The sequence below is a fragment of the Vigna umbellata genome, chromosome 9, assembly GCF_029865625.1.
Source record: "Vigna umbellata cultivar VRB3 chromosome 9, Vumbellata_1.0, whole genome shotgun sequence".
Taxonomy (NCBI): domain Eukaryota; kingdom Viridiplantae; phylum Streptophyta; class Magnoliopsida; order Fabales; family Fabaceae; genus Vigna; species Vigna umbellata.
This window is the reverse complement of record NC_142173.1, coordinates 32,620,475-32,631,371: the sequence shown is the minus strand read 5'-3', so window position 1 is coordinate 32,631,371 and position 10,897 is coordinate 32,620,475. Positions and strand designations below refer to the sequence as shown.

Sequence of the window (10,897 nt, the reverse complement as noted above, 5' to 3'; positions counted from 1 at the left end):
ATTTTGAGGATTAAAACGAGGACTAAAAACAAAATTTTGAGGACTAAAACGAACGTTTTTCTAAAGAATGAGGACCAAATTGTACCTTACTTTGGAAGAGGGACGAAAACCAGAAACGGCCAATAGTTTAGGGACTAAAAACATATTTAACCCATAAAGTAAAAGCAGTTCTATTAAAAGTAATAAAATTGGTTATGTTTTTATACTTATTCCTTAAGTTGAGTTTTACCTGTTTTTAAAAGGTTTGATAGTATTTTTTATTATTATATATGGTGGTGTATATTTTAAAAAAGATTTAATGTAATCCTTATATTAGTAGTAATGTTATTTTTCGCATTTTATTTCTGGAATTAAATAATAAACATGTAAAAAAATATGATTATGTAATCTTCTTTTAAACTATATTAACACAGAATTAAATTAAGTTAAAAATAGATAAAAACAAAAGCATTTTAAAAAAATTATTAAAAATATTTCTTTCTATATAGTAAAAAGATTATCCAGAGGATGTGACTGAAGGCTTGTTAGTGCTAATATTTGTAAGGTTTAATAGCCAATTTAGTCCTCACTTTGATTGAAAAATCTCAATTTAGTCCCTCGTTATAAAAGTGTTTTGAATTAGTCCTAACTTTTAAAATAGTGGGTCAGATTGGTCCTTTCTGTTAAATATAAGTTAACAAAATTAATGGATGATGATGTGACACAACTTAAAGCTAACGAGGGACCAATCTAACACATCAGCTTTAAGCTGTGTCACATCATCATCCATTAATTTCGTTAACTTATATTTAACGAAAGGGATCAATCTGACCCACTATTTTAAAAGTTAGGACTAATGTAAAACACTTTTATAACGAGGGACTAAATTGAGATTTTTCAACCAAAGTGGGGACTAAATTGGCTATTAAACCTATTTGTAACAAGATTTTCTTCACAAGATGTGTGGTTGATTTCATAGATTTGTGAAATGGTATGGTATTAGAATTTGGACCGCGATATTCTATAACGATGTTTAACACTTTTTTGACAACGCCACGTATCACATTTTTATTGGTTTAATTTAAAATTAATTTGTTTTAAAAACCATGAAAATGGAAGTACGTAAGTTTTGTTTTAAGTCAGAATCCCAAAATTCTCCTGTCTGTTTCATTGGAAATGAAGGTCTCGTTTCCTGCCTCTTCATTTTGCTTTCTCCGTGATGGTTCTCTGTGCGTCGTGTTGTCTCCCTCCATTTTCGTAAAGGTGGTTTTTTCGTAGATGTTATCGTGCGCAATGGCAAGGTCCGGTGAGCATTGTCCGACGATGAAGGTAAGTGGTTTTTCTTTCCATTTCATTCCATGGTTTTTTGGTTTGGGTTTAGGTTTGGGGTTCGTATCGTTTTGTTTTGGTTATTGGGTTTAGTAGTTTTGCTTATTTTATTTTGGTTGATGCAGTTGACCGTTCGTCACTCTTTTTCGACAAAGTATATATGTACTTTGAACGAACGCTTGACAGACGAGCATCGGTCATTGATTGCGAAGACTCCATTTGCGTGGTTTTTAGATGTGAATGTAAATGTTAAACTAGGTAGAAATATATTGAGTGAGTTATTGGGTAAGTGGGACGACTCAGTAGTGGTTTTTTAGTTGGAAATAAAGTTTTGAATATAAATGAAAATGATTTTTATTTAGGGTTGAGATTGAGTACAGATGGTGAAAATATTAACTTAAAGGAGGAAATGGGAAATATTCAATGTGTGAAATACATAGGTAAAGGAACAAAGGATTTGAATTCGATATACAAAATTCTAATGCGAAAACACAAGAAAAAGATCCCTTGTTCTCATTTTTGTAGCCTTTACCTATTGGTAGGGATATGTGAGATTTTATTTCCAAAACGTAGCGGAAAAGTGTTTCCCGTAATGTTTAATATTGTTGACAACTTAAGTGGTTTGGGTAGTTATTGTTGGGGTAGTCTAGTTTATCGTTTTTTGTTACGTAGTTTGTGCAAAGCTTCAGAAGGCTTGAAGAAAGGCAAAGGTACAACAAACGTTTACGTGGATGGTTGTGTTTACATGCTGCAGGTAATTATTACTTGTTGATGTAAAATGTAAATTGTTTGTTTATGTTTGTGATTTTAGTTTTTTACTAGAAGTTAAGATGATTTATTTTTCTTAGGTATGGTTTTTTGAGCTTTTTGTTCCACCCGAAGGTCCAATTGATAAATTTCCACGAATATTGCATTGGATGAATAGAAGTGTTGGAGACAAGTTTGTAAAACGGTGTATGGAGACAGGTTTGGTATGTGGTTTGTTATCCGAAGTTTTGTTATGTTTTGATATATTGACAAAACTTGTGTAGTCTAAAATATGTGGTTAAATTTCAGGTTGGTGATGATGTTTATGTTGGTGCTTCAACCAAGGATAAGAAGGAATACAGACCAACACCAACAAGAAAGGATGCCCAACCAAGACCAAATAAGATACAAAAAAGAAATCGAAGAGAAACTTTTATGCGTGCCTTAGAGGACCAAGAATTTCTAATTGAAGAACTTAAAAGGAGGGTTGCAGGTTTGGAGGCACAATTGGCTGAAGAGAAGGCAAGACGACAAAATAAAGATCACGGTGGAGAAAGTGTGCCTCGTACAGAACCATCCATGAACACTGGTTTTGTATCCCCTACTGACATTGACACAAATCAACAACCTTTGAAGACGTATGTTAGGGTTGGATCACGAAGGCGTTACAAGGGAAGAGCACTTAGGACTCCATACACCGGAACCGTAGTGCTTAGAATAAAAAATGAGTGATATGTGTATTGAGTTGATTAATGGAAAGTAAATGATCATTGTAAATAGATTAAGAAAACAAAGTGTAATGTATCGGATTTAGTTGAATAATATAAAATTTGAGTTTTTGGTTTGGTCACATATTTTATTTTTTCAATAGCATTGTTATTATGATTTGTGGGTTTGTGGATTTGAGTATCTGCTGAAGTTTTGTGTTCGATATGTTGCAGTTGTGTTTGTAACATCTTGGTGTTTGAGTGGTCTTACAGGGTAGTAGGTGATGTGATGTCACCCCAAGCAGTGGGGAAGAACCCATTCTCAGTGGGGGAACAAAGTTGGGCAAGGTCTAAGTTAGTCGTGTGAAAAAACTATGCGGTAATCGTTTACAGTTTCCCGGTAAAGGATTACGCGTTGTAATTCCATGTTTTGTACAAAAACTTCACCTGAAGTAGTCAGTCAGGGTAACATGGGTGACCATTGTCAAAACCAGTATGTTTCAGTCACATTTGCACTTGTGTTTGGAAGATGTTGGTGTTTGACTGTTTGTAGATGGTGCTTGGTTATGTGATGTGACCCCAAGTAGTGGGGAAGAACCCATTTTGAGTTGGGGGACCAAGTTGTGGAAGGGCTGAATCAGACTGCTCCAAAAACCCTACTGTAATCGTTTACACAGTCCTGGTAAACGATTACGCGAGAGAAAATCATGTTTTGTACAGAAACTTCACCTGAAGTAGTCAGTCAGGGTAACACGGGTGACCATTGTCAAAACCAGTATGTTTCAGTCACATTTGCACTTGTCTTTGGAAGATGTTGGTGTTTGACTGTTTGTAGATGGTGCTTGGTGATGTGATGTGACCCTAAGTAGTGGGAAATGACCCATTTTGAGTGGGGGGACCAAGTTGTGGAATGGCTGACTCACACTAGTCAAAAAACCCTGTGGTAATCGTTTACAGTGTCTTCTTAAACGATTACCCGAGAGAAATCCATGTTTTGTACAAAAACTTCACCTGAAGTAGTCAGTCAGGGTAACATGGGGGACCATTGTCAAAAAGAGTATGTTTCAGTCACATTTGCAGTTGTGTTTGGAAGATGTTGGTGTTTGATTGTTGGTAGATGGTGCTTGGTGATGTGATGTGACCCCAAGGAGTGGGGAATGACCCATTTTGAGTGGGGGGACCAAGTTCTGCAAGGGTTAAATCATACTGGTCCAAAAACTCTGCTGTAATCGTTTACACAGTCCTCGTAAACGATTACGCGAGAGAAAATAAGGTTTTGAACAGAAACTTCAACCGAAGTAGTCAGTCAGGTAACACGGGTGACCATTGTCAAAACCAGTATGTTGACTCACATTTGCACTTGTCTTTGGAAGATGTTGGTGTTTGACTGTTGGTAGATGGTGCTTGGTGATGTGATGTGACCCCAAGTAGTGGGGAATGACCCATTTTGAGTGGGGTGACCAAGTTATGGAAAGGCTGACTCAAACTGGTCAAAAAACCCTGTGGTAATCGTTTACACAGCTCTCATAAACGATTACGCGAGAAAATCCAGATTTTGTATAGAAACTTCACCTAAAGTAGTCAGTCAGGGTAACATGGGTGACCATTGTCAAAAATAGTATGTTTCAGTCACATTTGCAATTGTGTTTGGAATGTTTGGTCTTTAACTGTTGGTAGATGGTGCTTGGTGATGTGACCCCAAGGAGTAGGGAGTGACCCATTTTCAGTGGGGGGGGACCAAGTTGTGCAAGGGCTGAATCAGACTGGTCCAAAAACCCTGCTGTAATCGTTTACACAGTCCTGGTAAACGATTACGCGAGAGAAAATAAGGTTTTGTACAGAAACTTCAACTGAAGTAGTCAGTCAGGGTAACACGGGTGACCATTGTCAAAACCAGTATGTTTGACTCACATTTGCACTTGTCTTTGGAACATGTTGGTGTTTGACTGTTGGTAGATGGTGCTTGGTGATGTGATGTGACCCCAAGTAGTGGGGAAGAACCCATTTTGAGTGGGGGGACCAAGTTGTGGAAGGGCTGAATGAGACTGCTCCAAAAACCCTATTGTAATCGTTTACACAGTTCTGGTAAACGATTACACGAGAGAAATCCAGATTTTATACAAAAACTTCAACTGAAGTAGTCAGTCAGGGTAACACGGGTGACCATTGTCAAAACCAGCATGTTTGACTCACATTTGCACTTGTCTTTGGAAGATGTTGGTGTTTGACAGTTGGAAGATGGTGCTTGGTGATGTGATGTGACCCCAAGTAGTGGGGAAGAACCCATTTTGAGTGGGGAGACCAAGTTGTGGAAGGGCTAAATAATATTGCTCCAAATACCCTGCTGTAATCGTTTACATAGTTTCTGGTAAACGATTACGCGAGAGAAATCCAGATTTTGTACAGAAACTTCAACTGAAGTAATAAGTTAGAGTAACATGGGTGACCATTGTCAAACCAGTTTGTTTGACTCACATTTGCACTTGTCTTTGGAAGATGTTGGTGTTTGACTGTTTGTAGATGGTGCTTGGTGATGTGATGTGACCCTAAGTAGTGGGAAATGACCCATTTTGAGTGGGGGGACCAAGTTGTGGAATGGCTGACTCACACTAGTAAAAAAACCTTGTGGTAATCGTTTACACAGTTCTGGTAAACGATTACGCGAGAGAAATCCAGATTTTGTACAGAAACTTCACCTAAAGTAGTCAGTCAAGGTAACATGGGTGACCATTGTCAAAACAGTATGTTTCAGTCACATTTGCAGTTGTGTTTGGAAGATGTTGGTGTTTGACTGTTGGTAGATGGTGCTTGGTGATGTGATGTGACCCAAGGAGTGGGGAATGACCCATTTTGAGTGGGGGGACCAAGTTGTCAAGGCGTGAATCAGACTGGTCCAAAAACTCTGCTGTAATTGTTTACATAGTCCTGGTAAACGATTACGCGAGAGAAATTAAGGTTTTGTACAGAAACTTCAACTGAAGTTGTCAGTCAGGGTAACACGGGTGACCATTGTCAAAACCAGTATGTTTGACGTACATTTGCACTTGTCTTTGGAAGATGTTGGTGTTTGACTGTTGGTAGATGGTGCTTGGTGATGTGATGTGACCCCAAGTAGTGGGGAATGACCCATTTTGAGTGGGGGGACCAAGTGTTGCAAGGGCTGACTCAAACTAGTCAAAAAATCCTATGGTAATCGTTTACACAGTTCTGGTAAACGATTACGCGAGAGAAATCCATATTTTGTACAGAAACTTCACCTAAAGTAGTCAGTCAGGGTAACATTGGTGACCATTATCAAAAACAGTATGTTTCAGTCACATTTGCAGTTGTGTTTGGTAGATGTTGGTTTTGACTATTGGTAGATGGTGCTTGGTGATGTGATGTGACCCCAAGGAGTGGTGGGTGACCCATTTTTGAGTGGGAGGACCAAGTTGTACAAGGGCTGAATCAGACTGGTCCAAAAACCCTGCTGTAATCATTTACACAGTTCTGGTAAACGATTACGCAAGAGAAAATAAGGTTTTGTACAGAAACTTCAACTGAAGTAGTCAGTCAGGGTAACACGGGTGACCATGTCAAAACCAGTATGTTTGACTCACATTTGCACTTGTCTTTGGAAGATGTTGGTGTTTGACTATTGGTAGATGGTGCTTGGTGATGTGATGTGACCCCAAGTAATGGGGAAGAACCCATTTTGAGTGCGGGTACCAAGTTGTGGAAGGGCTGAATAAGACTGCTCCAAAAACCCTGTTGTAATTGTTTACACAGTTCTGGTAAACGATTACGCGAGAGAAATCCAGATTTTGTACAGAAACTTCAATTGAAGTAGTCAGTCAAGGTAACACGGGTGACCATTGTCAAAACCAGTATGTTTGACTCACATTTGCACTTGTCTTTGGAAGATGTTGGTGTTTGACTGTTGGTAGCTTGTGCTTGGTGATGTGATGTGACCCCAAGGAGTGGGGAGTGACCCATTTTGAGTGGGGGGACCAAGTTGTTCAGGGTTGAATCAGAGTGGTCCAAAAACCCTGCTGTAATTGTTTTGAGCATGGTGTTTTGAGCAGACTCACTCAGCCCTTCCACAACTTGGTCCCCCCACTCACATTGCCTCATTCCTCACTCCTTGGGGTCACATCACATCACCAAGCACCATCTACCAGCTGTCAATGACTAACATCTTCCAATACAAGTCCACATGTGACTCCAACAAACTGTTTTTGACAATGGTCACCCACGTTACCCTAACTGACTACTGTAGTTGAAGTTTCTGTACAATACCTGGAATATTCTCGCGTAATCGTTTACCAGGACTGTGTAAACGATTATGAATGTGTGTTTTTCAGCAGACTAGCTCAGGCCTTGCCCAAGTTGTTTCCGCCACTGAAAATGGGTTTCTTCCCCACTACTTAGGGTCACCTCACATCACCTACTACCCTCTAAGACCACTAAAACACCAACATCTTCCAAACACAAGTGCAACTCTGAGTCAAACTAACAGCTTTTGCCAATGGTCACCAAAGTCACCATGGTTCACTATTTCAATTCAAATTTCTGTACAAGACACACATTATTGTCGCGTAATCGTTTGCTAACCCACTGTAAACGATTACCATTTAGTTTTTTCACCAGCCCAACTCAGAACTTGTTCAACTCCCTTGCAGTAATGACCCTTAATTTCACTTATGAAACCCTAAACCCACATTATTATTCAAACACATTGATTTAGCAATACATTCATAAATACATAAATGGACTTAAAGTGTCAATGATGAATACACCTAAGATAAATAGATAATTGTACTTAAACAAGTAACAATTCTATTTAACATTTAATTTGATTCTTTATTTTGTTTAAAACAATTATATTTAAATTATTTTATTAAAAAAATATATAAATAACTTAAATACATTCTTACTATAAAAATAATCAAAATATTATTATTTAATCTTATAAAATAAAATATTTATATTAAATTATAATTATATTTTTTTAAATTGAAATTAATATAATAAATATTATATAATTTTTTTTAAAATATGGCGCGGGACACTGACTAGTTCGTATACATTTCATTATATCTCAAGAGAAAAAAATTACTCCCTTAATTAAATGAAATCAATAAATGTTTGTCGTGTCTTTAAGCACGTTTCTCTGTTTTCTATTAAATTAAAATTAGTTTATATGGAAATTATTTTTTTTTAAATCTTTCCAACTTTTCTATTTTTATTAGTTTATAAAATAATTCTTCTAAAAATACATATAAAGAAGAGTGCTGAAATATATATATTCTTATCGCATTGAAACACAAATGCAAACATATTTTATATTCTTATTACATTGAAATATAGATTCAAACACATTTTTTATTCTAATTATACTGAAACGTAAATTTAAACACGTTTAATAGTCTTACTATATTGAAATTAGTGTGGGTTGTAATCCACGAGCCAAACCAACCCAATTACGGGTTAAGTCGGGTTTCAAGAGAGAAAAATATTATAGATTTATTTATTCAAGACTTTAATATTATAGATGAAGAAGATACAAAAATTACTAATATTAAAAACTTATTTGTCCGTCTTTTGTGTTTGTTTTAAAAACTTATTTGTTCGTCTTTTGTGTTTGTTTTTGGATTAGACTTGTATGATATTTTTCTTTATTTTGAATTATTTTTGAAGTTTAATATTATTTTAGAGTGAAATTTATTTAGATTTGAATTAAAAAAATTATAATTTTTTATTTAAAAAAACTTATAATTAAATAAGCTAATGAGCCAATCTGTTTAATCCACCAACTTTTGGTGGATCGAGTCGGGTTCAAATTTTTTCAGCTCGCTAATAAGCGAGCCGGGTTGGATTGGCTCACTAAGTGACCAACCCATGGTGAACCGAATCGGATCGAGACGGATTACCTGTTTTGATAGCTCTAATTAAAATTCAAACACATTTTAACTTATGCAAATTTTTATCAAATACCACAACAAATTTTGAAAAGATAAATCACCTTATAATGTGAGAAAATTTTAATTGTGCAAGTTAGGATATATTAAGCTTTCTAAAGGATGTAATAAAATATATAAAAAAATAGCCTTAAATTGTTTTGCATGGGAATATATATAATCAAATTATCTCTAAAAAGATATAATATGATTGTATCAATCTCCAAAATAACAATTCCTAAAATATTTTAATTTGTACTATTTAGCTAAATTAATATTCACCCTATAAACATGAAGAAATAATCCAATCATTAAAATACATATCGATAAACTCATTTGACAAATTAAACGCACTTCAAAACGCATAGCACAATTTTTTATCATTCATGATATAATATGGTCCATGTTACATCTTTAAAAACCTAACGTAATTAAAAGAATTCCCAACTTTACCGCACTATAAAATGCTTACACCCTCCTTAAATTTCAAATCTTTGATATAGATTAGTGTTTTACCTAAACAATGTGGTATTTCTTGCTAGCATTTTCTTGATGATGACTTGAGAAGATATTTCTCTCATGCAAGCTATGAACTAACATCTTAACTTATTGCAACTTATTTAAATCTTTGTGTTCTTATTAGATGCTTTCATATGCATGAATTTGAAGATTGAATCTCTTAATCACATAAGAAGGTAGATGATCTATAAATCATATTACACTAATGACAGTTTTTTCAAATTCTGATGTACCCAAAATTTTCTGGGTAGACTTTGATTAAATTCTTTCAGTTCATATAGGAATCTAGAAGCAAGACAAACGCAGCTATTATGCTATGTTTTTCAAATGAATGAAAATTGGCATTGAACTAGCTGAAGCACTTTAGATTGAGAAATGGAGTGCAGTAACTATAGTCTGTCCTTGTTCATCCATTTTGTACACCATATCATCCATGTTACATTACAATTCCTAGGACCTATTTGGCACATCTTCATGCAATAAAACACTGACACAGATGTTCCTGACCTGAACCATGTTAATCTGAGTGACAACACAAGCACCACGGTCAGCACTTAACATGTTTGAAAAAACGCTTCAATATGTACCATGCCGGAAGGAAACAGGAAAACAACACAAGCAAGAAGAAGAGAAAACAGATTCAGAAGGGTAAATTGGACCATAGATGACACTTTTATTAAACATTATTATCCATAAGGATTGTTTATGCTAATGTTGGTCCCATTCCATCCAATTGGATTGACTTCCCACTCGAGGAATGCTGTTGACTCTGGAGAACTTATCAACTTTGAAATTGGCCCCACACATGGCCCCTTCACTGTCAACTCTTGGCATTGCCTTCAACTTGTTCATTGGATGCTCAAAGCTCATCAAGCCTCCTTCACTGTGAAACATACACCCTGCATTCCACCGCCAACATGTCATGTTTCTCAATGCATCACAGGATTGTGCTTCTATTTTCATTGAAATTTCTATTCATGTGATTTCATTAGCTTAATTTGTTCCCTTAGTTTGATTTTCACTATTTTAAAAGTGATACTTATGAACATTAAAACTGCAAGATTATAAGAAACCAGTGAGTGGTGGCTAGAAAGGTACCTGTTGGGAAGGGAGCAAAGGATTTGGCACAGCCCTCTTTTATGACTTCTAGATCATCAGAGATCACCACAGATCCATCAGCTGCAAGACCCCAATACAGCTTCACTCCCCATCAGAACCCTGCAAAACCATGATCAACAACTTTGTTAGTAGAAGCACTTCACTTATTAAGAAAAGTGTGGCAAAGGTCAAAACCAAAATGGCAGATTAGCATACCAGTGCTGCAAAGACACTTCCAACCTTGCTGTCATACACAACAAAGGCAAAGCTGCCATCAAGTTCCTTGACAACTTGATCTGCCGGGTATGGACCCCTGTCACGGAGGGTCTTATAAGCTTCAATCACAAGCATGGCCTCATCAGTGTTCTTTGACAAGCCATATTGCTTGATCAGTAAGACAAATTGTTCAAACTCCCCAAGAAGATACAGTATATGTCATCAATCCCACAAAACAACCTGCAATTCAGAGAACCCATATTCAGCATTCTTTCTCAACCTACCGTGATTCAACACTCATCATCCACTTTCCCCTAACTGATTTCAAAAATCACACCTACCTTTACATGACCAAATGAAAAT

General features: G+C 36.3%; 1 pseudogene across 1 annotated transcript; it reads right to left on the bottom strand.

The window, feature by feature from the left end:
- Positions 1-9,601: 9,601 nt before the first annotated feature.
- LOC148193272 (asparagine synthetase [glutamine-hydrolyzing] 1-like) lies at positions 9,602-10,809 on the bottom strand (annotated as a pseudogene). The gene is made up of 3 exons (XR_015781875.1): positions 10,535-10,809; positions 10,319-10,438; positions 9,602-10,119 (listed from the first exon to the last, which is right to left on the bottom strand). The product of XR_015781875.1 is annotated as an asparagine synthetase [glutamine-hydrolyzing] 1-like (transcript).
- Between the last annotated feature and the right edge of the window lie 88 nt (positions 10,810-10,897).